A 27,053-nucleotide genomic window follows, 5' to 3' on the forward strand; every position below is an offset into this window, starting at 1 on the left:
CAAGCCTAATTCTCGTCAGTCTCCAATCTTCTGAAGCATAACGAACAAGTTCTTACATGGTGAACGAATTCTTACATAGTGAATAAATTCTTACATGGTGAACAGTACAAGGGCATTCATCACAGAAACTTTCGGTTTTGATCACGCATTATGAACTATAAACAATCAGGTCAAATATGAATATTCGTTTGATTTTTATACTTGGTTTATATGTGGATCCCACATTTCTCCCTTTATTATTATTATTATTTTTATTTTTAATAAAATGCTGAAGTGGTAGGTAGATGCAAGATAAAGGTAGAAAACATAGTTTAGTGCTGTAAGAGGGCAAATGTAGATGATCAGATGATCAGGTGTGTGCCTATGGACTAAGTATTAGTCCAAGCTAGACAAGGGCAGCAAAACATCCACGGATGCAGAAGATTTCTCTCAAAGCAGGGGGGGTGAGGTTCTGAGCCTCACCTCTGTTGATCCCCAATTTCTCACCTGATGGCCCCCCTGCGACTGTGCCTGTCTTAGGTTGTTCCTCCCTTGAGGAATCTTACCCGTCTCTGGCTAACCAGTCATCTTCCGGGGCCATACAGGGAGATGTAAAGTTGGTAACTGAGAGAGAAGCCTTATTGTTTGAAAAGGTTAGCTTTTTACTTCTTTGCAGATTTATGCCCTGTGGCTTCTATGCCCAGCATTTGTCTCGAGGTATCTTTACCACCTGGAGGAATTATGATACTTGGTAAATTCGATATGAGGCACGAATTCTATTTAAGGGTTGTAATTAGGAAGGAAGAAGAAAAGCTACAGATGTAGCATATGGAAGAAAACATGGGAGGATTGATTATTTCTTTGACATATCTTCTTGTAGAGTACCTTAAGCATGTATAGGTTTTAAACTACCAACTAATTTGCGCTCACATATTAACATAATAGGAATACAGTGACATAAACAAAGCAAATCTATAATTACCATCCATCTCCAGTGAAGCCAAGAAAACCATTTAGGCACCCTAGGCATTTGTGAAAATTTGTCTATGATATGATGGATATTGTCCAACTGTACTTGAACAGTCTGAGAGAAATCAGACAGATTTAAGCAGCCCATTTCTGGGATCTGTTCACATCCCATATGTTCTTTTAACCGTAGATAGTCTATAGTCATGATATTTTGGAGCGCTACAACTTGCACCCCTCCCAACTCCTGGTTGAGTTCCAACAGTACAGATCTGGTCAAATTCGTTGTCTCACTGTATGCACATGCCAGCCAAGACATCTCCCTCCTCATTCCAATGGCAAGTCCAGGAGACGGTGGGGTGGATGCAGCCACAACCGCAGCATCGTCCAGATCCCTGTGGAGGCTTTTTGATGATCATCCCCCGGCACGAGTCCTCCAGAGAGTGCTGATGCCGGAAGCTCCTCCTCATATCGTATCTTAGTTCATTTTCTGGGTATCCAAGCTAGGCCTTGATCTTCTGCATAGAAACAAACAGACCCTTTGCCCACACTTTGACATGCCCTCTATACCACTGTGCAGAACTCATTGGAGGTCAGCACACAGGGACTGCTTTTTTTTTTTTTTTTTTATTAAGAGAAAGGAATATTATCAGAAAAGAGTACCTCCATAGCTGATCATCTGACACCCTTTAAGTGATCAACATTAAGGATATTTAAAGCATGCGTTGATCTTTGATTTACCAATAGTTTCATCCTATCAAGGAGTAATCTCCCTTTTCTTTCTTTCTTTCTTTTTTTTTTTTAATCTTTAATCTACACTTACATGAAGAATACTATGTTTACTATGCTCTCCCCTATATCAGGTCCCCCCTAACAACCACATTAGGGTTACTGTCCATCAGCTTAGCAAAATGTAGAATCACTACTTGTCCTCTCTGTGTTGCACAGCCCACCCTCCCCTTTCTCCCTCCCCCCCATGCATGCTAATCTTAATACCCCCCTTCTTCTTACCCCCCTTATCCCTCCCTGCCCACCCATCCTCCCCAGTTCCTTTCCCTTTGGTACCTGTTAGTTCATTTTTGGGTTCTGTAATTCCACTGCTGTTTTGTTCCTTCAGTTTTTCCTTTGTTCTTATACTCCTCAGATGAGTGAAATCATTTGGTATTTCTCTTTCTTCGCTTGTGTGCCATGTCATTTTAACGGAACTTAGCATGATGTCTTGGATCCCATTTCCTAGGTTGACGGGAAGTGGTAAAAACACACTGTCAAAGAGAAATGTGCTGCCTAGACCTGAAGAAGAATTGTTTATCGGTAGCACATCAAAAAGAGAAAATAACCATAAAAGGAATACAGCCAGAATTTTTTATTAGAGAGTGTTGTATAAAATCTTGAAAGTAGCACATTTCTATGAAAATGTAGTATCTATAGATTAGAAAGATTAAAAGACCTATTTTTAAACTAAGCTACAGGAAAACAGACAAAGCAAAAATACAATATGACGTGGCATCGTTAGTTTATTAAAAGAAATATGAAACCCATCAGAATAACTAAAATGAAAGGACTCAAAAATATCAAGTCAGTGAAGATTTAAAGCAACTGGGATTCTTGACAGACCCCTTGAGCGGAACACAAGTTGGGTGTTTTTGAAAACCGTTTAACATTACCGACTCAGGCTAGACCTACACCTACACTCTGACCAGTAACTTCACCCCTAGGTAAATGCCCAAGACAAAAGAGGTACCTGTGTCCCCCACATACCACGCATTCATAGCAAGTTTATTTGCAATAGCCAGAAACTGGGAACAACCCAACTGTCATTCACAGTAGATGGATATTTTTTGGTTTTAAAACCTTTCATGAGCTCCTTTTTTTCTCCCGATCCGAGTTTACTCTGTATTTCCTATTACTTAAAAGCTCTCAGCCCCAAACAGGTGAGTTACTGCACAATTCTGGGTCCCCGCTGGGTGTAGTAGGAAACGACGGAGGATGGGCTGGTGATTTGCACATGGAGCAGCCCCCTCCCCCACCCTCCCCAGTCAAAGGATGAGGGAATGAGAACAAGACTTGGGATTAGAGGCAAAGAATGAATTACCCTCGGAAGGTTGGCATGTGTTTACATTTCAAAGGGTAATAAAACCTGGATGCATTCACTTCTGTTCCAAAAGGTTGTGACAACCCAGAGACACCAGGGTTTAAAAAAGGAAGCAGTCAATTCACAAGAGGGCTAATAAACACAAAAATGTCCAAGCTCACTAATACATTAAAATGTGAGGATACCCAGTACCATTTTTCATTACCAGTGTAGCAGAGTTTTTAAATTTTTCAATATCAAGTGTTGGAAAGGTGGAGGTGAGTCTTCTCACACATTGGGGGTGGAAGGTCCTCTGGCAATAATTTATTTAATTTATTATTGATTTAATAATATTCATTAAAATACCTTAGCTCACGCACACCCTTTGTCCCCTTCAGAATTACTTAGAATTACCCAAGGGACATAACAGTGGATCCTTGCAAAGATCACAACTCCAAGGAACTCATCACAGGATTATTTTTGACAGAAAAACCTAATAGTCCAACAGTAAGAGTTTGTTAAATAAATTACGGTCTATCTATCCACTCTGAAATGCACATAGGAAAATACGAAAAGTGTTCCCAATATATTGGTAAATGAAGAGCAACTATAAACATTATGCAAAGTGTATAATACATATGGAAATGTATGTACATACCCGTGCATAGGAGAATACTGACAGTCTATATCCCACGTTGGTGAGACTATGGGATATTTAAATTTCCTTCCTTCTGCTTATCTATATTTTCTAAGTTTCGTAAAATGAATTCTCATTACCGCTGGATAAAAAAAACAGTAACTGTTATTATATTTAATAGTATCTGGGAGTCAGCTGAGAGCTGGCTGCAGCCCATGGTTCCCAGCAGAGAAGAGCAGGTGGGGAGGGAGGGAGCTCCTGGGGGTCGGGGGAATGCGACCCCAGGGTCTGCGCACCGCCCCCCTGCCCCCATGCTCCCTACACACCCTGGGCAGGATTTGCAGTATATTAACGGATCAGCGCACTGGGGGCTGAAAGGCAGAAGTGAGCTGGCAGCCACCTACTATGATTCAGGGCATTGGGTCTATGACAGCGCGTTCCGGGTTCCAGCCAACTGACTTGAGAGCAACTTGTTACACCTAACACACATGTGAATTGGGAACTGCCCATTTACTAGTTTTGGTAATTTGGGATTGTTCATTCATAGCCAGCAATGAGAATTCCCTGAAGAAGAGCTGTTCTCAAAGGCCCTGCTGCCTACGGCGGCCTCTTTTTACTGCCCTCAGAGCTGGCCCTGGGACAGAAACCCAGCACCCGCAAGAAGGCCCAGGGTTGCACTGCAGGATCACTGACCTTGCCCTCTGACACTAGTAGACACATGGGCGTTGCAACTGCCCTATCACCACCCCGGTAGAGACATTCCGTGCACCGACGTCACCGCAGGACTCTGCCGGGCTGTGGTCTCTGGGGCCTTGTGCCGTGGCCCGCAGGACTCCGAGCAGAGTGCGCCTGGCCTGAGCTGAGCTGTGCCTCAGTCCCTGCCCCCAGCTCCCACCCATTCTTGCAGGGCTGTGACATATGCCTCTCTTGCTGCCTCTCTGAAACCACCCTCCCACCAACCCCAAGTGGCTTCTGCAGGACTACAGACTCACCCAACAGAAAACAAAGAAGTTTCTTCTGTCCCCACCAAAGATCAATACAGAAACGAAGGTGGACAGCAGTGCGCAAGTGAAAGGAATAGGAGATGAGGGGTCAGTGCAGTGGGGTTCTCGGCCCCCTTCCTGCATCCTGACATGGCCCATGAGCCACTCATTTAGGTTTTATTTTTCCCAATTCACTGTCAGTTAACAAGTCAGTTCCTAGGATCTCATCTACCTTAATTGTCTGATAATGAATAAACCTATAGCACCTGTCAAAATCCTAAGAAAACCCCCATTTCATCAAAGAAGGGAGGGAGTAATTATTTAGCCCCTGAAGAAGGAATGCTGGATGCCCTTTAGTTAACACGTCTCCCAGGCTTGGCTTGGAATGGTTTGCTGAGATGGGATCCCAGGTGAAAACCGCCCCTGAACAGTCCTCTAGACCAGGGGGCTGGCAAATCTCGGCCCAAGGGCATTTTGGTAAATGAGGTTTTCCTGAAACAACACCCTCATCTGTGAACTATTGTCTAGGTCTGCTTTTGCGCTGCAAAGGCAGAGGTGAGCAGCTGCAACAGAGAGCATACGGCCTGCAAAGTCTAAAATGTTTACTACGTGGCCCTTTACAGAAAAAGTTTGCCCACCCCTGGCCTAGACAGCAGAGAGCTGCCAGAGACTATCCTGCTGGGGACGCAGCCCCCAAGAGACCCCTCAACCCCCACAGAGCAGTTTGCTGCTTTTCACGGAGAGGAGAAGAAAGGTCAGCGTGGAAGGAGATTAGGGGAGAAACAAGTGAGAGAGAGGTAGAAATAATTTAAGATCTGGAGCAAAAGAGAAACATCTAAAAAAAATACATAAATTCATAAGCATATAATCAGGTGTATAAAGTAATGATCCTAACATAAATTTTTAGCTAGTGGCCTACATCAGAGTACATCTGTTACAAGCCAGCAGGCATAATAAAAATTGTAAGAATAATAAACCATCTCAGATTTCTGGAGTGACTTTCTTCCAGCACGTTCAAAGCCGTTCCTCCTAATCTTTCATCTACCTTCATAACATGTATGAGAATCGTTGTTAGACTCATTGAACAAATGAGAAAACAGGTTCAGCTATAACAACATTGGATTTGAGGCCTCTTAAACTTCAGATGACCATATCATTTCTCCTCTAATAAGCCTTTTTGTGAGTGAATGGGGTGCGATTAACAATTACACTTGGACAACGGTTGTGGGCCAAAACCTGCTCCAGGAACATATTAATTCCCACTTTAAAAACCATATTTCAGAGAGAAACTGAAATGAGGACGCTTCAGTTTACGTGATTTTCTGCAAGCCAAATACCACCAAACCTACGTCTTGGGAATTTGGAATATGCAAGGCAAAGAAGAGAGGTTCAGAAACTTCACAAGTCCAGAATTCTGGGAAGCGGCTGAGCTGTCCGGTCCTAGGCCCGGGGCCGCAAGACAATCAGCCTGTCAGGCTGTCATGTGGACTCGTCAGCAGGAGTTCTGAGGAGGAAAGGTAGTGGGGCAGGGAAGCAATACCTGTAGCTGAAGGCACTCTGAAGTCCACAGGTAAGCCTGGCCTGTGTGGGGGGATTAAGCCCAAAACTGAAAGCTTGTATCCTTAGATGAGTCGGGGAGTCAGATCATTCTTGTGTGTAGGCAGAGAGGAAGGAGAGATGTGGGAGGGGCAGGTGTTGCCACCCTTTGCAAGAATACCTTTCCCATAATAAACATGTATGAGTGGAGGTGGTGGTGGGGATAGAGGCAGCAGAGATGATTAAACATTATATAAACAGAGATTATGGTGGTGGTGGTTGTGATAATAATGTGTGGTGGTGCCGGTGAAGGTGGAGGTGATGGTACAGGACGTGATGCTGGGGGTGGAGGTGATTAAACATTATACAAGCCGAGACGACAGCGGTGGTGGTGATGGTGGTGTTAATGGTGATAAAATGCAGGCAACACAAAACAATTCCAAACAGCCTAACGCATATGCAGTTGGGGTCCCACAGGAGTAAAAAGGAAGAATAGGACAGAGGGAATATCTGAAAACATAATGTCCCAGAATTTCTAAGATCATAAAAATATCAGAGATCCAAGCAGTTCAGAGAATCCCAAGCAGAATCAGTCGAAAGAAAAGCACACCCTACACATCAGAGTCAAAGTAAAAGACTCAAAGATACAGAAAGAAGTCATGAAGGAAGCCAGGAGAAAGCAACTACTTCTATGGGGTGAGAAATGATCATTACAGCTTCTTGACAGAAACCATGGAAGCCCGAAGACAGCAGGAGAGCGGCTGCATCTCTCCACAGTCCTGAAAGGAAAAAACCTGTCAACCTAGAATTCCATAGGAAGCAAAAAAATGCCTCTCAAACATGAAGACAAAATAAAGACTTTTCAAACAAGCACGAGCTGAGATGATGGACTGCTGACATACCTGTCCAGCAAGGAATGTTAAATACCTTCAGGCAGAGGGAAAATTATGCTCAACGGAATTTGAAACCTCAAAAAAAAGAGGGTTGGGGAAGAGAAGACGATGACAGCTATGGTAAATATGTGGGTAGATATTTTAAAGCATCTTGCTCTGTAAGATATAATTTTTGAGTATTTAAAGCAGGGGTCAAAAACTGTACCCCAAAGATCAAATCCTGCCTGCTACCTGTTTTTATAAATAAAGTTTTATTGAAACACAGTCATGCCCATTTACTTACTTATTATCTGTGTTGTTTTCCTGCTACAATGGCAGGGTTAAGTGGTTGCAACAAAGACTGTGTGGCCCTCAAAGTCTCAAATATTGACTATCTGGGTCTTTATAGAAAACGTTTGCCAACCCCTAGTCTAAAGCAAAAATCTCCAAAACATTGTGGAGTTTATAACATATGCAGGCATAAGAAATATGACAACAATAGCACAAAGGATGCAAGGCAGAAATGGAAGTCTACTGTTGTACGGTTCTTACCCTACACGTGAAGGGTGGAAAGTCAGCTCTGATAAGTTAAAGATGTATGTGGTAGACCCTAGAGCAACCACTAATGAATAGTAAGAAAGCAGAGAGGTATATATACAGCTAAGCCAAGAGCAGAGAGAAAGTAGAATTGTAAAAAGTACTGAATTAATGCAAAAGAAGGCAGAAAAAAAGAAAAGCAATAAAGGACATATTGGGACAAATAGGGAAGACAATGCAAGATGGTAGATTGAACAGCACTGCATCAAGAATTGCAGTAAATAAATGGTTTAAACATTCCAATCAAAAGGCAGAGATTGTCATGTAGATTTTTTTAACAAAGCGAGTCTCAATCCATACTATCTAGGAGAAACCCACTTTAAATTTAAAGATATACATAGGTTAAAAATCAAAGTGAAAATCTGGAAAAAGATGTGTCATATAAGCAACACTAACTTAAAAAGCTGGAGAGGTTCTATTTATCACAGAGTAGAATTCAGGACAAAGGCTATTATGAGGGATAAGTATGAATGTTGTGGGGTGGGATTGGAGGAAGGTGGCGAAAAGGGATGTAACACACAGCATGCTGCCTGCAGCTCACACTGCCTGTGGTACAGAGGAAGGTTGCTAAGAGAGTAGCTCCTAAGAGTCCTCCTCACAAGCAGAATTGTTTTTTTGTTTTCTTTTTATTGCATCTATATGAGATAATGGATGTGAACAAAACCTATTGTGTGATCATTTCACAATGTATGTCAATCAAAACATCATGCAGTATGCATCAAACTTATACAGTACTGTATGTCATTATTTCTCAATAAAACTGGGAGAAAAGATGAATGCTACATTTTGAAAAATGGGTCAATTCTTTATGAAGGCCTAAGAAGGCCAAATATGTGGGCCCTTAATAACAGATCTTCAAAACACAGGAAGAGAAGCTGGTAGAAAGGAAAAATAGACAAATGGAAAATTGTAGTAGACGAGTCCAACATTTCTCAGTAATTGTTAGAACAAGTAGACAGAGAAATCAGCAAGTCTCCATAGAGGATTTCAACAATACCATCAACCTGCCTGACCTACAAAACACTCCATCCAAAGAGAGCAGGATACACATTCTTTTCAAGTGCACATGGGACGTTCATGAAGACATACTACATTCTGGCCTATAAAAGAAATCTCAACAAATTTAAAAGAATGGAAATTAGCATAACATTTCCAAAGGTTAATTTGGCTCAGGTACCAGGAACTTACAATGAGTGTCCCTTTAATTCAGCTACTTTATTTTTAGGAATTACTCTAAGGGAATAACCATAGAAGTGGATAAAGACTAAAGTACCACAGGTTCCAATGCAGTGTTATTGTTAATAGCAGAGGAACTTCCAGGGACTTACTGGGAGGAACCTTGCAGGAAAAAATCTAGCATCCAGCCTGTGGGTTACCCACTCTTCCCACCACAGCCCCCAGGGCACAGACAGCCCCATCCACACACCCTGGGTGGGACTCTCCCCAGTCCCCCTCAGGTGCACACACCCACCACTGTGTGTCTCAGGTCAAGGCTCTGCTGACAAGTGGAGGTAAGGGGGACCCTGGACACTAGCAAGGAACTAGTGCCTGCCCGCCTCCACGTCGAGAGCCGACGCTGCTCCTTCTGCCCGTCAGTCCCAGACAAAGGGTCAAGACAAGGCTTAAGCTCTGGTTAGCAAACCCCGAGCAGCCCCTCAGGAAGCCCCCCCAGATACCTCCTGGTTCCACATCCTGCTCCGTCACTCTGCGCCCCTTCACTCCCTCCCTCCAGCTTCTTCCCACCCCACCCACATTCTCCCGAACCTGCACTGGACCTCAGCTTCCCCACACCAGGTGAGCCCACTTAGCCCCTCACTGGGCCTTCAGCCTCTCCAGTCATGGGGGCTGTTAATTCCCCACCGGGGAACCCTGTTCCCCAGAAGAAGAGGGACTTCCAGCATTCCAGGGAGAATGTCGAGTTGCCTGGGAGCGCAGGTGAGCAGGCTGGAACGGAGGGTGGGCTAAGTGTGAAAGTGAACTTGCCACCATGCCAGCACCTTCACACCAACGTGTGGTTTAGAACCAGAAATGTGGGCACCGTTGGGAAGGAGTCCATGTAACTCAAACAGCCCCCTCACTGATGTTTGGTATGATAACTGAGGAGGCACTCCCCCTATTGTGGTCGCACTGGGAAGAGAATTTCCCTGTGCTTCTTTGTGACACAGCCACTGCAAGACACAAAGAAACCTCTGTATATCCATCACCCCCCAGATCTTCAGCCTTCTGGGAACTGCTCATCCCTCTTATGCTCCAGAGGATGCTCTTTGTAAGCTTCACACCCCTGCTACCACCCCTGAAGCCACCATGAGGCCACCAGTTCCACCAGCCATGCCACTTGCATAGACGACTACAGGACACGTTCCCCTGTCCTTCAAGAGAGTTCAGGTTTTATGAGCAGAAGGCAATAGCTGCTATGCTACAGCAGCTCAAGATCAGAGCCAGCCTCCTAAATAACTTGGAAATGGGTGAATATGTAGGGCTCCCTACTCCGCATCTGTGAAGTAGGTAGAAACCACGCCCCTGAGTTTGGGGACAGCACCGTCCTCCTGTCCACGCTGTGGGGCTGCCTTAGCAGGAAAGAGGCTTCTCCACGGAGGGACCTGTCCTGCCTCACCAGCCACTCAGGCGAGTCTAGAAGCAAGACCCAGCAAATAGGAGCAGAAACCAGGTGCTTTTCTACACCAAAGTGCATTGTTAAAGTTTTAGTGTATCCGTTCCAAAAACAGAAAAAAAACAGTGATTCTCTGTTCTGTGCCCAGCACTGCTGGGCGATGGGGCTGCCAGAAAACCAGCTGAGGTTTCTGTCCTCACGGGCCTGGTGTTCACGACCGATGGCACTGGGCGATCAGAGCCTTTAGGAGCCCTCAGAAGGGGAACTCCAACCACCCAGTGTGCAGAGCAGATGCCATTTTAGCTGAACTTCGACGGATGAATCGGAGTTTTCTGGAAAAGCCACGAAGAGGTGACCAGGTGCAGCATGCGTAGGAGATTTGGGAGTGGGGCTCCCAGAATAACCGGGGCTGCTGTGAGATGGGGCTGGACAGGAAAAGGGCAGACGGTGAGAGCATCTGGGTGCCATGCTGGGAAGCTTCTGTTTTACCTTTTTTTTGACAGTTTGGCATTCAGTCTGATCATCAAGTAAATATCTTCTAATGCTTAACTCGGGCCTCGGTTCTAAAGCTTCACTTCAAGTTTTATCGACCAAAAGTGGCTTTCTTTACTCATTTCTTTTCTGTCCCCTTTTTTTTTTAATTTTTTAACCTCTAGTGAATACATTAACTGCCATGATTTCTGTTCGCTCTTATTCTGCCATGCCCCTTAACAATGGAATAATTCATTTCTGTATTTCTCAATGTTACTCTTTGGAAGGTTCTGAGGTCTTAAAAAAATCTGAATACTTTTGGCTGTTGTTATTCAGGGAAGGCCTGGAGGCGCTCCAGAGAGCAGCAGAGGCCCGTGTGCTGAGGACAGGAGGTCCTGGGTCAGACCTCATCCTGGGCCCCAGGAGGCTGGGAGCAAGACCCAGATGCAGAAACCGCGCTGAATTCTGGTAATACAAGGAGTGAGCCTACTACTGCACAGTACCCACAAACTGTCCCCTACAGGGCTAAGTACATAGCCACTCAATTAATGGTAAACAACGCAATGCTGAGTAATCTCTTTCTTCCCCTCTCCGGCTTTGAGTACCAGCACTAAAGCCTCCAAAATGAACTTCTCTCTAACCTCCCTTGTCACACATCCACCTGCCTACACTTTACAGCTCTTGATTTCTGCATCCTTCATGCGGCAAATGGCATTTCCTGAAGATGGCACCCGGATATTTCCCATCCCGTACACTCTATGATGTGACGTGGATACCCTCCCATCTAGTGCTGGGCCTGTTCCCTCCCCTTGAACCTGGACAGACTTTTGTGACCCCTTCAAGCAATCGAGGACAGTAGAAAGGAGGTTAGGGCATCAAGTGCTGTGCACATCCACCTTGCTTTTGGGAGATCGGCCACCGTGCTCTGAGGAACACAGCCACCCAAGAGGGGAGTGTAGATGTTCTGCTGGCACACCCAGCTGGGGGCCCCACCCAGGGCCAGCACGGGCTGTGCACATGGGAATGATGGACCTCAGGCGGTTCCAGTCACCATTGGACCACCCCAACTAACACCACCTGAACCCACTGAGACCCCACTGAGCTCCACCTATATTGCAGATTTGTTAGGAGAATTCACGACTGCTGATGTCTTAAGCCACTAAGCTGGGAGTGGCTTGTTTCTCAGCAATAGGTCATTGGAAACCCCAATAGATAAATGTTCTTCCCACACCCTTCCCTTTCCTGGATAATAGAACCATTATCTACCCCACTGCTCAGCCCAAACAGACGTGAGACTGTCAACACAGAGATGAGGGAATCAGCAGAGCCCACCTGTTTCTGCTCCCTGAGAACAGATTTTTTTTTTCTGATGGACAACACAACACAATTTGAGTTCTTCAAAAGAATATCCACCAGCAAGCTAATAACAAGGAAAACAGGGACAGAATTTCCTCATTGCGAGGTTCACTCAGTTGTTGAGTAAAACACCTGGGAAACGGCCCGTGTCTTCCACCTGCGGGCTTCCTGCTGTCCCTTGAAGATGATAATCTAAACAACACGCATCCAACCCAACAAATTCATCGACCTGAACTTTTATAAATGTGACCTTGAGGGGAGTCTCCTTCATGGGGAACAGTGCCCACCAGAGATGCCTGGACATCTTTTTGCTGCTCTGGAAACCACTTTCGATGTTAATCGCAAATTTTGTGTGATTTTATCTGCGTTGAGGAAGAAAAGTGACAAATTACAGTAAGAGCTTACCGCAGCCCATTGTGCTTTTGACAACCAGAAGGCTTTTTAAGTCACACCCTATAGAAAAATAAGAAAACATAAATTAAAAAATAGAATAAAAGTAATTCAAAATCCTATCACCTCGAGACAACAATTATTGCCATTTTGTCCATGTATTCACATACATGTGTATTTTTTAATTATTAAAATGGAGCCATACCCAAAACAACTGCTTGAAATCCACTTTTCCCCTTAACATGCAGGAAGATTCCCAAGATGGATGGGACCCCCAAAGTCCTCCAAGAGGGTCACTTCTTCCTGTATGAAATGCCCTATGTTTTGGGAAAAGGACCCAAAACATGAGCTCAGAGCATCTGGATCCTGGTCCCCACTCAACAGAGCAGTAGATGATAGGACAGCAGGAAGAACACCTCAATTTTCAGAGGCTCAGTTTCCTTCTTTGTTAAAAATGGGACAAATAGCTACCATAGCCAGGCACCAATTGGCTCTGGGCTTTTTCTTTTGGGTGCTCAAATCCTAAAGAATAGGAAATGCCAGAGTATTTTCAGGTGTGACACCACCCTGCTAATGCCGTAGAAACTGCCGAAGCCCCAGGGACTGCCACCAATCCCTGCCACATTCATTGAAAGCTGGGTAATTTCCATGTTGGTTGGGCATTCTTGCCGAAACTGCCATTCATTCATTCATTCTCTCACTCACTCCACAAAGACCCACTGCAAATCCCTCCTGTGCCATGTGCTGGGGTGCAAAAGGTTAGAAAGATGTGCCTGGTGCCTCTCTTCACATCTGCAAGATGCTCCTTGTCTCCAAAATGGGAATAACAAAACCCACTCCCTGCAGGGTCTGTCTGAGAATCAGGAAGACGATGAAAGGTGCTTGGCACCCAGAGGACACTCCGTACGATTTAACGTGGTGGTGGCTGTTGCTATAGGGAGTGGAGGTCACAGATTATGACGGCTTAAAGAGCTCTTCATCTGACTGGCAACGAGGGTCATAGGACTTTAACAGGAGTTCCATAACTGGGGCTGTGTTTTGCAGGCTCTCTGTGGACCAGTAGTGCCCAACCTTGGAGCCTCGTGAAATTTTGTCTGTGTAAATGCGTGTGTGCCTCACTGGAGGTGCTCCCTGGTCTTCTTCACAGCTGAGTGAGTTGCAGCCCCACTAGAGCTCCAGAACCGCTGCTGAGGGGAAAACATCATGAGGCAGGCAGGCGAGGAGACAGAAGGAATCAGGAGACGCTGCCCCGAGAAAATATGCAAGCAGGCGTACAGGGAAGTCCACTTGGTGAGGAGCTGAGGCTGCCCACAGCCACGCAGAGGCCCGCCATGGGAGCAGGTCCCCCGCCCCAGGCAGATTTTCAGAGAGCGCAGCACAGCGCCCCTTTTTGACTGCAACCCCAAACCAAGGGCATCCAGTTAAATTGCTCCAGATTCCTCACCCACAGAAACTCTGTGAAATTGTGTTTATTGTTCTAAGACACTAAGTTTTGGGGGCAATTTGTTGCAGAGCAATACATGACGGATCCCTTTAACTTATTCCAATGCCATTTCTGGGCATCAGTGCCTATGGCTCATTTGGGAATCAAGTTTTAATGATATTCTACTTTGTGGTGTTCCCATACACGGACCAGGCATGCTGACTTCAGATCCAAGCTCTTAGCCTCCACGCTGTGCCACCCCCCAGCTTCCCTTACACAATAATACGGTGTCTGCACGGTGCTCCACAATTAACAAAATGCATTGCATACAGGATCACGTCAGCCTCACAGGAGCCTTGGCAGAGGGAAGCACTTTTGCATTTTCTGCTGTATATTCAATAAAACTGAGTCCCAGGGAAACTGAGGTGATTAGTTCAAGGTAGCCCGGGTAGTGAATGGCAGCTGGGACCCAGACTCTTCCTGCATCAGTTTGCTGGGGCTGCCCTGACAACCTGGGTGGCTTAACACAGTAGGAATTCATCACATCACAGCTCGGAGGCTGGAAGTCCAAAACGAAGGTGGCTCCTGGAGGCTGGGAGGGCGAATCTGCCCCGCACCGCTTTCCTGGCTCCTGGTACCGCTGCAGCCTTGCACGGTCCCTGGCTTGGAGCTGCATCTCTGCATTGCCTCCCTGTGTGTCTCCCACCCTTGATGACCTTATCTTAAATTCATCACATCTGCCAGGATCCTGTTTTCAAATAAGGTCACATTCCCTGGCACCAGGGGTTAGGAGTCCAGCTTATCTTTTAATGCAAATGAACCCACAGCACGCTCCTAAATTACATCCTTCCCTACTAGACAATCCATAGGGATTCCCTGCTGGGTCGAAGCGGAGAATAGCTAGGGGTGTCCTGGAGCCCTCTTCGTGCCCAGTGCAGCCTGTGTAGCCAGCATCCCGGAGAGTACACGAGGGTGCCCGCCAGGGGGCCCTACATGACCGGAAAACAGCAAAAACGTACTGCAAGTTTCTTAGCTCTATTTCCTTTTTTTTTTTTTCCAAAGAGAAGAATTTTGTTTTCAGTTAACAATTGACCTGAATTGTTTTGACTCTTTGCAGTTGGCTTCCGAAGAGGATCCTCTTCGGGACTGGGTTAAGCGCAGCGCGAGGGACCCAATAATGCCCACGTACGAGATGTATTTCTCCATGGATTCCTATACATCTCAGGTCAGATCATGCCCCTGTGAAAACACTATTATTTTGTGCAATACAATATTTCAACATTGCTTAAGGGAACTGAGTAATATTCCTAATAAAAACTATCACCCTTACCTCCCAAGCCACATGATTTGCATCCCCAGTTATTCTTTCCTCTTTCTATGGGTGAAAAAGAACTTAAGTAAAAGTAACAACGTGCTTTTGCGACAGCCAGCCTCTTAAGCATCTGCCGTGCAGCTGTCTATTGTTTTATGATCCTGGCATACAGCTCAAGTCGGCGAGAAGACTGAGCACCTGCTAGGCTCTAAGACTTCATATTCAATAGGTCACTGAACCCTCCCCCTGGTGCAGTAATTGGTTTTATGTTTTCGGATGAGGAAACTTAAGATCGGTTAGCTCTATTTCTTAAATGGGGATCTTCCTACTTGACAGCCCCGAAGTATTCAAGGATCTCCTGATATTCCAATGACGGATTTCAGAGCAGCCTGAAAACTCACTCCTCCCACGTAGGCGGCAGTGGAGAAGGAGCTGCCCCCTGGTGCTGGCTTCAACAGGGCGCCCTTGGGGATGCCCGGTAAGCAGAGTGACAAAGGGGCTGGGAGCTCCGCTGGACCCAGATACACGCGAGACATGCATGGGAAAGGAAGCGGGGTGGACAGCGGTCTCTGCGAGGCTGGCAGAATCCCTCAGCTCTCCGAGGCGGTTCTCTGCTCTGGGCAGAGCTGCCTGAGAACAGAACTCCGTGAGGCCACCACCTCCTCGTTGACCCCATCACTCCACCCCTCCGTGTCCCACAGACTTGACTCCAAGCCCCATTGCATATTGGCTCCCAAAGAATCCCCCAGGCTCCAAAACCACTTCTCCCACAAACAAGGTTTCCAGTTCCCTTGAGGTCAGGAGTAAGGAAAGGCCCCTCTTCACTCAAATGCAATCGTTCTGTAAGCTGGGCAAGAAGGCAGCTGGGAGGGAAACGTGCAGAGCAGCCTCAGGGAAAGCAGCGCCTGCCTCCTGCCCTGAGCTCCTTGGGATTCTGGGGCTCGGCCCTCACACAGACCGTGGGCTCATCCGAGATGGCAGGAAGCGCCGTACAGGCTCCCTGGTCACCTCTACTGTCCGTTTGCAGGTGAGACCAGCATGCTTTCATTCATTCAGTCCACAGATACTTGCAGGCACTTACCATGGGCCTGGCACTGGAGGGGCAGGAGCGAGGTTAGGGGAAAGGAAGGAGGACTTAGCCTCTTCCTGCGGAGAGTTAACCTGCTGGGGCCAGAGGGCTTCAGACTCCTTGCCCAGCTAATACCTAACTGTTGCAGAACTGTGGCCCCTAGGACAGAAAAAGGAAGAAAGAATCCAGATTGTGTTTAAGAAGGAGATCCGACATCCCAGTAGAGAGGATGGAGGGGGAGTCCCAGAGGGAAACCTCCTCCCTGGGAAAGGAGGCGAGGATGGCCGTGGGGGTTCTGGGGGTGCACCTGGGGGGCGGCAGCTCAAAGCCGCCTCTCCCACCAGCGTCTGGAGGCACCCTTGCCTGCCCAGGGCTGGCTGCTTCCCTGGAGAGAGAGCTCCGGCTGACTGCAGGAACAGCTCTCAACAAGTATGAAACTCAGTCCCTGTGTTTTCTAACCCACCCATGGATCTGAGCAAGGCACCAGAGGAACACCTACCTCGGAGCAAGATGTCTGCACCACTCAGATCCAAGACCTGCCATGCCTGCCTGCGATGCGCTCCTCGGCCTCTGCTTCTCTAGGCTCAGGAGCCCATTAGCAACGCAACCCCCCAGCCCACACGAGGGGCTCTCCAGATGCAGGGACCACCTGCACTAGAAACGCCGGAGGTACTTGTTTAAAAATACGGATTCCCAGGCACTGACCCAGACTCGGCGGATCAGACCCTCTGCATTTCTATCAAGGCTCCCAGGTGGTCCCCTACATTCTACAGTTTGAGAATCTGCCGGAGTTTGCACTTCATTTCTGAGAAGACAGACACCGGGGCAAGGCATTGTGGTTGTGCTGTGTTCTTGGTATTTGCGGGTGATAAAAACTGTTATGGGTTGAACTGTATCCTCCCCCAAATTCCTGTGTTGGAGTCCTAACCCTCAATACCTCAGAAAGTGACCTTCTTTGGAAATAGGATCAGTTGCAGATGTAATTCAGATGGAATCCTTGGGGTGAGCCTTAATCCAATATGACTGTGTCCTTATGAAGAGGGGAACTGGGAACCCACACCTGCACACAGGGACAGCGCCATCTGAAGACGAAAGCAGGCATCAGGGAGATGCCCATAGGAGCACCAAAGGTGCCAGCACCCCACAGGGAGCCGGGAGAGAGAACCGACTTGCCCCCCAGCCCTCAGGAGGAAGCGCCCCTTCAGGCAGCTGGGTCTCCTTGGCTTCCGGCCTCTGGGACTGGGAGACAAGACAGCTCTGTGGCTTAAGTGACCCAGCGGGTGGCACCTCGTGGCCGCAGCCCGGGCACACTAACAGAGAAAGGCAGGAGGGTGCGAACACATCGGCGGGTTTTGTTCCGCGTCCGTGGGCCTAGTCCCACACCACCTCAGGGAAAGGGAGGCAGGTTCCAATAGCCCTGACCTGAATGTGGCCCTCCTGTAGGTGTCAATAACCAGCAAGCTCCTTCCCTTATATTTCACCTGCCCTCTGCTCAAGGCGCATTGCACCAAGCTGATGGGTGGAGATGGTGTTGCTGCCGTCGGACTGAATGAAGAGCTGGTGGCTAGCACGAATGACGGAGTTTGAAAGAGGGAGCCGGACAGGCTGTCAAGCCATCTGCAGGAGGAGGATGCAGCGGGTGCTGTTTGCAGAGGGAAAATCCCCGGCCCAATCTCATGAAACACCTATTTTTCCACAAGTCAGCCGGTACCCTGCTATCAAAACTGCTTTAAAGTCAGCCGGGGTGTCCCTGCACAGGGGGCCCTTTTGATGAAGACCCTTGGCCCCCAGTTATACCCAGAGTACAGAAATTAGACCGTGTAATTAAAGATTAAGGAAAATGGGAGTTTGCGAACCAAGGTAGGGCAAACTCAACAGACACAGGACTCTCAGGAACCCCTCAAGACCAGAGAGAGACTTTTGACTCGTGAATCCCCGAGATGTTTTACAGGAATGTAGACCCCCCACCAGATGGCCCCCTCCCAACCACAGGCACCAAGACCCCACACTGGGTGATGCCTGCTGACTAAGGACTCATGAAACAACCCTGTCCCCTCCCCGTTGACCATCAGGACAACAGGCACCAGCCGACCACACACCCTGCAGCCCTTTCACAGACTCTGACTTTAAAAACCCTTGCCTGTCAGCCAACAGGGAGCTCGGGATCTTGAGCATTAGCACCTATTCTTCTCGCTTAGCACCCTGCAATAAACACCCACTTCCTTCCACTGCACCCCAGTGTCAGCACTTGGCTTTGCTGCACATCAGGTGAGCGGACCCTGGTTGGCTTGGTTTGATGACATGGAGAGGACTACAAAAGGGCGTGAAAGAATTTGGCGGTGGACATAAAGGGTCTATGTCATGATGGTTGTGGCTGTTTGTTACACAAATGCGTATGATTTGCCAGAACTCATTGAATCATATACTTAAAATTGATGAGTTGTGGTGCATGTATATTATATCTCAATAAAGCTGAGTCAAGTAAAAAAATCAGCCCCTAGAAAACAATTCTGGTTAAATATGTTTGGTGATCAGAGAGAACATAACATTTTTTTTAAAAAAACACTTATCTCGCAATCTTTTTAACAAGAAACCGTCTAAAAATAGGCCATTTGATTTGAAACACGGCATGGAAAAGAATTAGAAAAGTTACATAAAGGTGGTTCTACGGTACCTTCATCTGAAAATGGCCAAGAAAACACGTGTGTTTTAGTATCCTCCAGCAGATGGTTCATTCGATCTGTAAAATATGATTCAAAGAAGGGACACAAGTCCTCTTGTGCTGAATACAGAACACAACTAAAAGGATTCACAAACAATCCCTGAGTATAAATGCTGTTAACTGCAGAAATAAGCAGAGAAGTGTTTCACATGGGAACTAATGGAAGACTTGCCGGTGACTTTCAGGTTAAAGGATGGAGCTGGGGAATCACAATGTCACTGAACTAGGAACTATCCCCACCACTCTAGCCTTGACTCAACTGTGTGCATGGCTACGCGGAGCATCACAGCTTACTCCTGTCGGATAAACAAGCGTCTGTCAAGCCCAGTAAGTAGTTTCAAGACTTCAGTTTAGTATTGGAGAGCAGGATGTGAACCGCAGAGTCACGTTCTATCTTAAAGCTAGCCTGAGCTATGCCTGACTAGGAGACGTTCTCCGGGAGTTTTTGCTCTCTCCCCACACACTTTCCCACTCCTGTCTCCATACTGATTATTTAGCAGCAGAAGGCAGTGAGATCCCCTGCTCGGTGCCATCCTCAGGTATAAAAGGAGGGTGAGAAGAACCAACCTTAGGTGCTGTGAGGGTCAGGGGAAGTTACATAAAGCACGCAGCAGGTTCCCAGACGCAGGGCCCAGCACAGATACTCCTACATAAGCTCACAAGCACAGCAGCCAGAACAGGGCTTAGCTCAGAAGGGCACTGTTTCCTTAGGTTCCCCTACATTGAACAATGCAATGCCTTTTAAAGTACATCTCTGTGTCGAATGCTTTTATACTGCATTTTTTTCCCTCCTCCATACTGTAATTGAAAAAGAGGGGTATCTGGTTTAGCTTGGCTTTAGAGAAAAATCCCATTGATACATACTAGCCAGAACTGGGGCAAAATAATGTAACCCATCTGGACCTTTGTCTCCCCATCACAACAGTGGGATGATGTGTACCTCACGAGCTTGTTGCAAGGATTAGGTTTTACAATACATGTAAAGTGCAATACCTAGTGTTATTAAGTCCTCGATAACCTATACTCGTAGTAGATGATGCTTTTAAGTGATTTCATTACAGCCTTTCCACAACTGCACAGTGCATAAAAGATCAATGTTGAACTTTCCCGTAAATCAGCAAGTTTAAAATGAAGTTCATGACATTACACTAAATCCATATTAAATGAGAGTTACTGGGTTTTACCTCACTCATTGACTCATGCAGCAACTATTTAATTATTGAGGGCTCACTCTGTGCCACATGCTGTTGTAGACAGGGAAACAAGCAGGAATGAGCCAGATACAACCCCTTCCCTACAGAGCTGATGACCTTGGGGGAAGGGCAGGCAAGACAGTAATAAACAGGATGTGTGTTAGGCGGCATTGAATGCTATGCAGAAAGGGAGAAACCCGAGGCCGGGGTGCACGGGAGTGCTGGGAGAAGGGTGGCTCTTGTACATCTAAAGGCAAGTCCTCACTGATGAGGTGCCATATAGAGAACATGAAGGCTGTGGGACCACAAGCCATGTATGCATCTGGATAAAAGCATTCCGGGCAGGGGGAAGAGCAAGTACAAAGGCCCTCCCTCCAAAGCCTGCTTGATGCGCTCAGGACATAAGAAGGCCCAGGTGACAGAGCCAAGACAATAAGGGAAAGCGTGGAAGCGGAGAAGTCAGCAGCCGGCAGATGCGCAGGGACTTGGAGGCTATGGCGAGTGAATGAGGTGAAGGATTCAGGCCAGCACTGATATTCCAATGCCCTCTAACTGTCCCCAGCGCCAGCTGCCTTAAAGGAGAACTGTTCTTTCTAGTTTTGTTTTTCCTTATTTACAGTTTAATAGGCTCACTCACACAGATGTTGAGAATAGACTGCAGGGAAACAAGGATAGAATTGGGAAGGTTAGTTAGGGGCACAATGCAGGAGGGGCATGAGACAGGCGTGGGGCGAGGGGGAACAGCACGGACACTGAGAGTGGTTAGATTCTGGATGTTTCGAAGCCAGACCCAGCAGAACTTCCTGGTGAACCAAACAGAGTCATAAGAGGCAGTGAGGACTCCAAGGTTTCGTCCTAAGCAAGCTGACATTTACTAAGGTAAGGTAGGGAAGACTGCAGAAAGCACAGGTTTGGTTGAGAAATTTGGATGTTTGATTTTTATTCTGTTAGTATTAAGAAGCCTAACAGGTGCTTGAGCAGAGATATCAAGTAAGCAACTGTATTTAGAAGCCTAGTCAAGAGAGAAATGTAGGAAGCATCAGCTTTTGATGGTACTTTAAAGCCCTTGACTGGCTGAAATCAACTAAAGAACAAGGTGCTGAGGATTAAGAGATCCACAGACCGAGCTGTGCGTCTGAGGCAGGAGGAAGAGGCCACTCTCCCTGAGCTGGGGAGACAGCGCGGGGGATCTGAGAGCCGGAGGGCAGCCAGGTAAGGAAAGGGGAGGGCTGTGCAGGCACAGGCCTGTGATTCACGGAGGGTCCCCTTCCAGTTTGCAGCTACTGATCAATGCAGGCATGTTCAGTGAGAAGCCACCCAGGGCCAGGTAAAGAACCACCTGTAAAGATTAGAGGTAGTGAACCTCTGTACAAACACAGGGCTCCTCAGAGCCCCCAGTCTCACAAACCACAGTGGAAAACCTCATAATTCAAGGATATTGGATTGAGAGGGCAGAAGAGTTCAGCCTCAGTCATGTGGCAAAATGTTGCTCTGGGTTCAGTGCAAAGTTTAAGAAGATGACTTGAAAAGCATCAAACTCTTTCCAAGTGACCTAACTGCATCCCAGAGCATATGATTCAAAGAAGGGACACAAGTCCTCTTGTGCTGAATACAGAACACAACTAAAAGGATTCATAAACAATCCCTGAGTATAAATGCTGCTAACTGCAGAAACAAGCAGAGAAGTGTTTCACATGGGAACTAATGGAAGACAGCCTGAGTGTTTACCTGGGGTCACAAGCCTCCACCTTCTTGTGCAGAACTGGCTCCTTCTCCAAGGAACACCCAGATATTTCTGAGTGCCCAGTATTGACACTGGCTCATGCCACAAGGAACATCACATGCCACAGAAAGGGACCAGTGCCCTCTGCCAAGCCTAGCTCTGCAAACGAGGCCATGTCCTTCGCTCCTAATGCCACCACTCCCTGGAATGTCAGGTGTGCACTGCATTCTCATGCCTGGCCCTTTTTAGGGTTCCCCCCCAGGGGACTGGGCCACTGTTCCAGACCCGACCCTGTGCCTAGCAGTCAGAATGTACTTAATGCCACTGAACAAACACAGTCAACACTGGAACAGCACAGGTTTGAACTCTGCAGGTCCACTTACACGTGGATTCCTTTCAATAAATATACTAGAAAATTTCTGGAGATAGGCAACAATTTAAAAAAAAACATTTTCTTTGCTTTAGCTTATTTTGTTGTGAGAATATAGTATATAATACATATAACATACAAAATATGTGCCAATCAACTGTTTATGTTACTGATAAGGTTTCTGGTCAGCAGTAGGCTACTAGCAAAGTTTTTAGGGAATCAAAAATTATATGTGGGTGTTTGACTATGTGGGAGATTGGCCCTCCTAACCCCGTGTTATTCAAGGGTCGACTGCAAAGGAAAGAAGGATGGAGGGAGGGAGGGAGGGAAGGAGGGAGAGAGGCACAGTTACATCATTATCCCTGCACAAAGTAAATATCTCAATGTCTGGCATCCAACCAAAAACTACTTGGGAGTATAAAGTAGAAAATACCACTCACTTTAAGGAGAAAACCTAGTCAATAAAAACCACCCCAGAAATTACTCAGATAATAAAATTAGTAGAGAACAGCCTTGAAGCCATTATGATGATATATTCCATATATTCAAAAAGCTAGAGAAGAGGTTGAGAATAAGTGCTGAACATGATGTATTTATACACAAATTGAGCTTCTAGAAATGAAATTACAATGTCTGACAGGGAAGACATGCAGGATGGGACTAATGGCAAATTAAATACTGTAGAAAACATTAGTGCATTCAAAGACATGGCAGTTGACATTGTTCCAAAATGAAACACAGAAAGAAAAAAAACACAAGGCTGGCAAGACAAGCGTGGAACATCGGGTAGCTGCCAGACACACCCAAGCGGCCTGACACGTGTGACGGAACCACCGCAGGGAAAGAGCGCCAAGGGAGGAAGGGCAGCAGACTCCTTATCAGCAACAATCTAAGCCAGAAAACATCGCATTAGAAAAACAGCTGTTAATTAGAAATCTAAACTTAGCAAAAATATCGTTCAAAACCAGAAATGAAATAGACTTTTTTAAATATAGGAAACCTGAAAGAATTCATCAGCAGAAGACCTGCACTTCAAGATCTGCTACAGGAATTCCTTCAGGAAAAAAGGAAATGACACCACATGGAATCTGAGTCTACACAAGGGACAGAGGGTTCCTAGATACGGGAAGTATGTGGGCAAATACAGAATCCTTGTTCTTACTGTTTTATATCTGTTTAAAAGGGAATTTGCTGGGAAGAACAGGATACAGATACAGGGGAATGTCATTCAGCCTTAAAAAAGGACATTCTGACAGAGGCTACAACAGGGATGAACCCTGAGGATATTTTGCTAAGAAATAAGCCAGTCAGTCACAAAAGGACACATGTGGTCTGACTCTATTCATATGTGGCATCTACAGTATCAGATTCATAGAGGCAGGAAGTAGTGGGTGCCCGGGGTGTGGGGATGGGGAAAGGGGAGTCAGTATTTAATGTGGACTGGGTTTCAGTTTTGCAAGATGAAAAGCTCTCTGGAGGTGGGTGACTGACGATTGCACAATGTGTATGTACTTAATGCCACTGAACAGTATACTTACAAAGGACTGAGGTGGCAAAGTTGATGTATTTTACTGAAATATTTTAAAAGGAAAAATATTGAGTGTATAAGAAAAGTAGGGCATCCACAACAGCTTGCAGAGGCTCGCGGGGGTAGTGCTGTGAGGTGCTCTACGTGAAACAGCATGTAACTTGAAGGTGGGAGGTGGCAAGTTAAAGACCTGTACCATAAACCCTAAAAACAACCCCTAAAATAACCTCACAAGAAGTTATTCCTGACAGGCGACAAAGGAGATCAAATGCGATCATAGAAAATGCCTCTGCCCACTGAAATGGCCTGGAAGCAGTGACATTGCAGCAGCAGGGGGCTTGAAGCCATTTGGTCACAATGTGCTATGATGCACACATGCACCAAAAATTTCCAAGGTGAATACTTCATGTGCAGCTATGCCAGTTATACTTCAATAAAGTTGCTTTAAGACTAAGATAACAGCAGAGGGAGCAGCCTGGGCAGCTGAAAAGCTCCTGTGGTAGCTGTAAAGTCTTTCCACATATATCCTCCTCTCTGTGGAAATAACAATATTGCACTCCCTGTCCTCTTTGAAATCAGATGCAGCCACACCAATTGCTTTGGCCCACAAAACATTAAAGAAGTGTTTCTATCGATTCCTGATGGGATCTTGACAAGCACATGCACACTGATGCTATTTCCTTCTCCTGCCTGAGTGCTGGTGGGAGCGTGCGGTCAGCCGAGGCTTTCGTCAACCTGGGTCTCTGAGGGCCCGTGGGGAGCTGAGCCTCTCTGCCCCCGTGGGGAGGGTGGTCTAAGAGAGAGATGAACTGCCTTGGGTTAATCACAGGCATGTTGGGAGATCTTTTTTTACCGCAGCTAATTTAGCCCACCCTGACCGAATATTCAACAGACATGTTCAATCACAGAGGTAGCTTTGCTTAGCTCTGGAAGGCAAACTGGTCTAGCAGCCTCTGAAATCTCTTGGAACTTGGAGGCATGAGTTATATGTCCCAGATGTCAACAGCCTGAGTGTTTACCTGAGGTCACAAGCCTCCACCTTCTTGTGCAGAACTGGCTCCTTCTTCAAGGAACACCCAGATATTTCTGAGTACCCAGTACTGACATTGGCTCATGCCACAAGAAACATCACATGCCACAGAAAGGGACCAGTGCCCTCTGCCAAGCCTAGCTCTGCAAACGAGGCCATGTCCCTCACTCCTAATGCCACCACTCCCTGGAATGTCAGGTGTGCACTACATGCTCATGCCTGGCCCTTTTTAGGGTTCCCCCCCAGGGGACTGGGCCACTGTTCCAGACCCGACCCTGTGCCTAGCAGTCAGAAGGCCCTCTCAGTTATTGTTCCCACTGGTCCCTTCAGAGATGCTACCATCTCCATCTGTGTAGTCCTCCACCAGCCCTGGGGAACAGGAATACCTGTGAGGCTGGCTGTCCTGCAAGGCTCCTTACAGGTCATTAAATGTGGCGCTGCCAGGGAGCAAGAAGAAAAAGTGCCAGCTGCTCGCAGGACCCATGGACCTGAGGAGGAGTGGGTGGGATCTATTTCGAAAGAAATCCTTCTCCTTCATTTTCCTTAAACAAATCTCCACTGTGCCTAGGCTTTTGGAAACCTGCCTTACTATATCACAAATCTCCCCTAAAGAAAAAGGAGAAAAGAATTGCAAAAAACACACATTTTGCACTGATTTTCCTTCTGCACAGGCAACAGTACCTCGGAATTAAAGAATATTTTAGGAGAATATTTAGGAGAAGTTTATTTTCTCTCAAAGATTCCAAGTGGTTATGTACAAAGAATCTTTTATATTATTATTTTAGAAAGTTTGGCTTCTTCAAACCTCTGCCTTTGAATATTTCCTTTACCAGTTGTGATATGTGGCTTTATATATTTGCAAATTCAATTTCTAAGATGATTTTTCCAAAACACATCATCTTTCCCAAAGGCCTAAGTCTTCATTCCTGCAGAATAGAAAGCTTCTCTCAGCTTCGAAACAGCAGCTTAATTTTTTATTTCTATTATCCTGTCCAGGTTCCTTTCTTCGCACAAGTTTCTGGCAGGAAGAAAACTTAGATCTGAAGAATGGGATCCCTGTCTTTCTTCCAAAACAGTCTCAATCAGAATCAGTCAGCTATGTTCAGGGGTGTAAATCAAATCTAACATGCAGAAAGCCAAGTTAGAAAGCAACCAAGTATCTGAGCCATTGAACAAAAAATGTATACAGAACAATTCTAGGATATTACAACTCTCACAATATTTCAGCAGGGGGCCCTTCTCTTTAGGAGCAAGGACATTTATTTGCTATCGGGAGCAGAGAGAGGAGTAAAACATAGAGCCAAAAAGCCACTGTGGAAGAGGTAAAAGGCCTCAGAGGTCTGATGCCAAACGGGCTTGGGGAAATTAAAAAGTATTCACTGGCATTTCCCCCCACAGTCCAAGTCCCTTGGGAGCTTAGCCAAGGCATATTTTTAGTGTTCTACGATGCCTTTTGAACACGGTTGGGTCTTGCCAGATGTGATGTAGCCTTGATCCTGCTCAGATGGGACAAACTCCCCACCTTAATTATCTTCCCAGTACATGTTTCTAGTTCTACATTTCCAACAGGAGGGGATTCTGAATTCAGTTTTGCTTCTTAAATCAAAACCCTCAGCCAGTGACTCCTAACCTTAGAAATGCATCCCAGCTAGGGCCAGGGGACGACGCCTGCCCACCGGCCGCCTTCCCCCAGCGGGAACGCACTGGGGCCGGGGCCTGCAGTTTTCCGGAGACGCCCCAGCAGGTACATCTGAGGCTTCGGTCGGCTCCCCCGACCCCCCAAGCCACACTGCCCTGCAGGTGCAGAGCAGAAGCTACCGCGCAGCCCCAGGCCTCCCTGCCCGCAGGGCTGGCGCTCAGCCGGACATTTGGGCCGCTGCTTCCCTGGTGCACAGCGGCCACATTCCTGGGTCCATCCCAACGGCTGAAAGGAAATCTGTCCCTGGCTGACAGCCGTAAACGACCACGACAAAGTCTTCACGGAGTCAGGCCGGTTTGGCAAAGACTGCCTTCCTCGCCAGGACAGGCCCCCGCCCCTGCGCCCGAGAGCCGGACCCCGCGGCCGCCCTCGGCCCCTAAGCTGGCGGTCGCCGCCCTCTCCCCGTCCCTGCTATCCGGCTTGGCCAGGGGCATCCCCTGCCGCCGGTCCCCCAGCGCCCCGGAGTCTCCGCGCCCCCGCCCGCTCCCCACACCTCCGCTAACTCCGCGCCCCGG

At 46.9% G+C, this 27,053-nt stretch overlaps 2 long non-coding RNA genes across 3 annotated transcripts; both read right to left on the reverse strand.

Annotated features, from left to right (window-relative positions):
* LOC118970472 (uncharacterized) lies at window positions 1-27,024 on the reverse strand. 2 transcript variants are annotated; one of them, XR_012124381.1, is made up of 5 exons: window positions 26,470-27,024; window positions 18,948-19,013; window positions 12,485-12,532; window positions 2,011-2,178; window positions 1-1,463 (listed from the first exon to the last, which is right to left on the reverse strand). It is a non-coding gene; the product is annotated as an uncharacterized lncRNA (long non-coding RNA). The 2 variants fall into 2 exon arrangements; XR_012124382.1 differs by lacking the exon at window positions 18,948-19,013.
* LOC118970473 (uncharacterized) lies at window positions 16,233-17,680 on the reverse strand. Its single transcript, XR_005058525.2, has 3 exons — window positions 17,211-17,680; window positions 16,773-16,922; window positions 16,233-16,432 (listed from the first exon to the last, which is right to left on the reverse strand). It is a non-coding gene; the product is annotated as an uncharacterized lncRNA (long non-coding RNA).
* Window positions 27,025-27,053: the final 29 nt, after the last annotated feature.

This window comes from Manis javanica, chromosome 13, assembly GCF_040802235.1.
Source record: "Manis javanica isolate MJ-LG chromosome 13, MJ_LKY, whole genome shotgun sequence".
NCBI classification, from domain to species: domain Eukaryota; kingdom Metazoa; phylum Chordata; class Mammalia; order Pholidota; family Manidae; genus Manis; species Manis javanica.